The sequence below is a fragment of the Apodemus sylvaticus genome, chromosome 22 (genome assembly GCF_947179515.1).
Source record: "Apodemus sylvaticus chromosome 22, mApoSyl1.1, whole genome shotgun sequence".
In the NCBI taxonomy this organism is placed as follows: Eukaryota; Metazoa; Chordata; class Mammalia; order Rodentia; family Muridae; genus Apodemus; species Apodemus sylvaticus.
The window spans coordinates 640,969-646,968 of NC_067493.1; the positions used below are offsets into that span (position 1 = coordinate 640,969).

General features: G+C 37.6%; 1 long non-coding RNA gene across 1 annotated transcript; it reads right to left on the minus strand.

Moving 5' to 3' along the window:
* Nucleotides 1–2,487: 2,487 nt before the first annotated feature.
* Nucleotides 2,488–4,986, minus strand: LOC127673369 (uncharacterized). Its single transcript, XR_007975144.1, has 3 exons — nt 4,823–4,986; nt 3,467–3,571; nt 2,488–2,641 (listed from the first exon to the last, which is right to left on the minus strand). It is a non-coding gene; the product is annotated as an uncharacterized LOC127673369 (long non-coding RNA).
* Nucleotides 4,987–6,000: the final 1,014 nt, after the last annotated feature.

Here is a 6,000-nt window from a genome sequence, read left to right on the forward strand (position 1 = left end):
AAAGATTTTCTATTAACTTAAACCTATGACTTATCAAGTGGATACCCCACAATACCAGTGGTGCTGTTACAGCATTCCTTTTCTCCTAATTAGTAGTGTGTGTTGAGCCCTCAAGGGAAATTGACTCACAAAGAAGATCCACTTGGGAAACTAGATATTCATGGAACATAAATGCAAATTCTGACATAGCAACAAAAGAAATGGCAAAAGCAGGGCCACAGGATTCCTCCCCAAGTTTATACCCATTCAGTGACTAATTCAAAGACACTGAACTGCTTAATGTCCCAGAGGGGAAAAATTAAGTGTTGAGTTTTTGTCTGTTACTGTCTATTGTAATGCTAAGTGCAGGCCTCTAAGACATCTACACATAGCCCCTGGGATCCTGCCTCCAAGCTAATTCTCATTGGTGGATAAAGTGCCTGACAGTCTGGGATAAGGAGATGGAGATGGAGAGAGAGCACCAGGAGGAGAGAAGAGGCAGGAAAAAGACACCATGGAATATAAGGGGAGGAGAAAAGAGAGCCACCATGCATTAGCTGAGCCATAAAAAACATGGCCATGTGGAGCTAAGAGCAGCCCAGATGAAACATAGTAATAGCTTGGGTTATGATTAGGAAGGTAAATTCTAAAAGCATGAAGAGTATGCAGTTGCCCTGATATTGTGCTCCCTAAGGCACATTAAAAATATATATATAAAGGCTGTGTGTGTGTTTGTGAGTGTGTGTGTGTGTGTGTGTGTGTGTGGGTGTGTGTCTTTCTTCCTGGAACTCAATAACCGCAGAAGGGTTAGAAACCCCAGGCTGGGATATTTAATATTACTACAAAGGGCACTTTTAAAATCTGATCAGAGACCTGCAAGAGGATTCGAACAGATGAAAGAAGTAGAAAAAAATGTACAAAAATAAAAGCTCAATAAACCAAATAAAAATATCCAGTGATTCTCAACTTTGCTAATGCTGTGATCCTTTAATACAGTTACTCATGTTGTAGCAACCCCCAGTCTTATAATTATTTTTGTTGTTACTTCATAACTCTAAGTTTGCCATTGTTATAAACTAGAATGTAGTATGTTGGATATCTGAAATGTGACTCCTGTGAAATGATTGCTTTATCACAAAGGAGTCATGGCCCACAGGATGAGAACCACTAATATTAAACCATCACTTATATAATTGACCAGGTAGATGAAGGAATATCAGTGGTTTGAAGACAAGATTATTATATGTGGGTAGGAAAAGAGGGTGTAGCACTGGCATACCTAACCACATTTAAGCATTCTGAGCCATAAGACCAAACCTATAAATTTCCAGTGCAAAATGGAGAACCAATAAACAGACTGTAAAGGGATTTAAAACTGATTTCAAATTTCAATGACTTTTATAAGAAAAGGTTTTAAATAATAAGAAAGAAATGAACATCCAAGTACAAGAGGAATCTAGAACCCCAAATAGACATTCTATGTTATGTTTAAAATGTCAAACAAAATAACAAAGTATACAGAAAGCTGAAAGAGAGGAGCCAAGTAACTCACAAAGGCATAATAGCAAACCTCTCATCAGAAAACCCAAAGGCTGGGAGAGCATGAACCAAAGTATTGCAAGACCTTAAACTAACTGCCAACTAATATAGCTTGTCCAGAAAAGTTAGCTTTAAAATTAAGGAACAAATGAAGACATTTGTGATAGGTATAAAGTAAAGGAATCTGTAACCTCTAATCCAGAATTGCTAGACATTTAAAGGAATGTTGTACACAGAACAGAAAGATACATAAGCCTGTGAACTCAGGACCAAATGCATGTCAATAGAAGAATATATGGAATTAGGAAACCAACAAATATTATTCAGTAATATAAACTAGAAAATTTCTAAGATAAAGAAGAAACAAGCACACACTTTCCAATAATAATACTAAATCTGAATGATCTTATCTAATGAGTACCATCTAATGAGATTAAAAACTAAGATCCAACTGTGAGCAATTTCCAAGTAATTCACCACATTGGCAATGACATTCACAAACTGAAAGAAAAAAATGGAAGTTTATATCGTAAGAGCTTTGAATCGCAAAACTAACTCCAAGCTCAAATTAGGTTGGATAAAGAAATTACTAAGTACATATTAATAAAGGGAAAAGTTAGTCAAGGGCATATAATAATTATAAACATATTTACCAAGTGTATTTATACCTCATTTCATAAAAAACAGCAACACTACACCACTGGACACAATGGGATGGACAGGAGCAAATACAGTAGCAGTGGGTGACTTTAGAACCCCACACTCATTGCCTGATTGACAATCCAGACTAGAAAACCAACAAAAAATCTTGATAATATGGTCAAATTAATTTAATAGATTACTGCAGAAAATTTTATCCAAAAGTTGCAGAATATGTTTTTTTTCTTCACAACCTTTGGGACATCCTTTTAAATAGCACATCTTTTCAACTACAAATTAAGTCTTAATAAATATAAACTGTACCAGCATTCAAAAAATCAGAGAACGTTCACAATCTGTGAGGGTGGATAACTTTAATCCCAGAAGTTCAGTGTCAAAGGCAGAGGCAGTCAGATTTCTGTGAGATTGAGGCCAGGTTAACTATTAGCAAATTTCAGACCAGCCAGAGCTATGTAGAGAGACCCTGTTGTAAAAATAAATAAATAACTGTGAATAAAAAGAAGTAAGTGGAAAATTTAAAGAGGTCTTAACTAAATAACATAATGATCAAGAACAAGTCAAACACAAAAATCACAAAATTACTTAAGAAAGAATAAATGCTATCTCGCCCCTCTCTTGCTCTCTTGCTCTCTCTCTGCTCCTCTTCCCCCTTCCCATCCCCTTCCCACATGCTCATGGCCAGCCTCTACTCCTCTACTTCTATATTCTCTCTCCCTTTTTCTGCTTCTACTACACTCTTGACTCCCCCCATCATGTCCTAAAAAATTCTATTCTATACTTAGAAAAAGAAAGAATAAAAATCAGAGTAAAATTGTGAACTAAAAGAATAATATGAAGAATTGTTGAATACAGTTGTTTTTAAGAGATAAATGAGAAGCTCTTAACTAAATTAGTTATGAAGAGAGAGAAAGAAACCCAAGTTAATGGAATTAGAGATGAAAGAGGGATATTACAATAGGTAACACTGAAATTAAGAGTCATTATTTATGTCCTGGTAAAATTGTATTTATTCTAAGAATGCAAAGATAGTGCAAAGAGTAAAAAAAACGATAAATGTGAAAATGCATATAAACAGAATCAAGAACCAAAAAAAAAAAAAATCAACATTGTTTCAATAGATGCATAAAGGCATTTGAAAATGACCATCCTTTCATGAGTCAAACACTGAATAAACTAGAAAGAGAAGGAACAAACCTCAACATAGTAAAGTCTGTGCATGACAGGTCTGCAGGCAACACTATACTGAATAAGGAAAATATAACATATTTCTTTTGAAATCAGGACTAACCCCAATATTTGGGAAGTAGAACAGGTGGATCTCTCTGAGTTCAAGGCCAGTCTTGTCCATGTAGTGAGTTCCAGAACAGTCAGAGTGACATAATAGAAAGACTGTCTGAAAAATAAAACAAAAAAATCAGGAACAAGACAGTGTGTACATTTATTTGTTTATTTTTAAATTCCAACAGTCATGTTCAACATAATGCATGAAATTCTAGACACAGCAATTAAACAATAGAAATAATAAAAGGGATATAAATAACTTGTTTTTATTTGCAAATGATACGATTCTACAAAAAGAGACCTGAAAGACTATGCTATAAAAAAAAAAAATGGTTAGACCCAAAAAAATCTCTGAACAACTGTCAATAACTCTTCAGGGGTTGAGTGTTCACTGGTTTATTCTCTTGAAAGTCGTGTGCAGACAGCCACAGAGATTCAATCCTGCTGAGATTCAGGAATGTTGCAATTCAATTTATACAGAAGAAGAAGTTTCTCTCTGGTCCTCCTGGACCTCCCTGCTATTCCAATCTTTCTGCCATCTCTTCTAGGAAGCTTCTTTACATTGGGCAGTAGAAGTGATATAAGATATCCTTTTTGGGCTAAGTACTCCTCTAACACTTACTCTCTGGACTTTTAGCTGAGTTTCTGTGTTGACCACGATCCGCTATACAAAGAAACATCTCCAATGACTACTGGGAGCTGCTCTAATGTTTAGATATAGATATGAATTTAGAGCGCTATTTACTACTATTCTGATTTAGTAGAATATTAGTAGTAGATTCACTACTGGGACCTGGAACCTCTGCAATCATGGGTTCTTGGTCAGAATTACAATAGTGAGCCTGCATTTCATACTGGGGCATCAGACCTTAAAACCAACCAGAAAGCAATTGGTCTGGATAAAGTGTTAATTTCTATAAATATTCTTAGATCTGTTTGAGACTGGAGTTGAACCACTGGAAGCATTTGGAATCTTTCAGGTCTCCTTTTGTAATGTTTAAGATTAGAACAGTGTCCTATCTAGTTCTAATTTTATACCACTACTGCAACAGAACCAGTCAGAATAATAGATACCATGTTCTTATAGATGCATAGCTGAGATTGCAGGGTACCTGCTGAATTTATAGGACTTTGTGTTCTGCAATCAATTAGGACAGGAAAACGTGGATAATGAAAACAATGGAAACAGTTTGTCAAGGAAGAAAAAAGATATTCATGTGGAAATAAAATAGGAAGAACAAAAGATACTCCAAATGCCCATGCCACATGTGTTGTGGCCTCTTATAGGTTATTTCCATGTCACCCAGATCCCTCCATATTTATGTATCATGAGATGTTCTTGTTTCCTGTTAGTTATATTTACCTCAGATTAGGAGGAATTTCTGTTCCTTTTCTGCTCACTGGATTCTTTCATTTGTTAGTTCTGACACCTTAGTTTCCACATCCTTATTTTTCTGCTGTAAGTTCCTGTTCCTTACCAGCATGGTCCTGATGTCTTCCTCAGATGCTGAAGGGATTTTTGATCAGTCTTTTATAGCTTCTTCCCTGCTGATAAGAGGTAGAATTTCTGCCAATGAGGGCCCATAGTGCACGTGCAAGGAACCATGGTTCCAGCCACATGGGTAGCAGAGGATGGCCTGGTTGGTCATCCATGAGAGGAGAGGCCCTTGGACCCATGAAGGGAAGGCTCATTGTCCCAGGGTAAGGGAATACCATGCCAGGGAAGCAGGAGTGGGTGGGTTAGTGAGCATGGGGAGGGAGAATGGCATAGAGGGTTTTCAGAGGGGAAACGAGGAAAGGGGACAACATTTGAAATGTAAATAAAGAAAATATCTAATAAAAAATAATTTCTTTAAAAAACTACAACATTACCTCTCATAGTGGCCTTGAATGGATAAAGGTCAATTCACAAGTATCTTAATCACTGCTGTTGCTTTGCTCAAACACTCTATCAGGAGAACAGGTTTATTCCAGCTCATGGTTCTCCTAGCCAGGGAATGGTGCCGCCCACAGTGGGTGGGTCTTCCCATACCAGTTAAGATAACCAAGGCCATCCCTTACAGCCACACCCCGAGGCACCTCCCCCTTGTTAGGATTCTGTCTAAGCTCCACCCCACAGTTACCTGTCAACAGCCAGCTATGCCCCTCCCCAGTGTTACCTGGCAGCAGTCAGGTAGGTCTGGCACACTATAAAAGGGACTGCTTGCCACTCCCCCTCTCTTATTCCTTGAATAAATATATAAAATATTTTCCACGTCTCTCAGATTATAGTATAATGTGAAAACATCACATGCTAAACTATGATATTTGTTCAGGAAACAGAAGCCATGGCTTTGGTTGCATCACACTTAGAAGATGCACGTAGAAGGAAGGACCGCCCAGAGACTGACATGCCTCCAGACATGACCCAAGAACAGACATGGGCCTGGAAAATGGTTAATTTTGAGGCCCTGAGTCATCCTTCCTGCCAGCAGTCATGGTGCTGTGGGACTGTGAACCCAAGCATAGCCACACTGCTGGATGAAGCTGCATTTGGAGAAG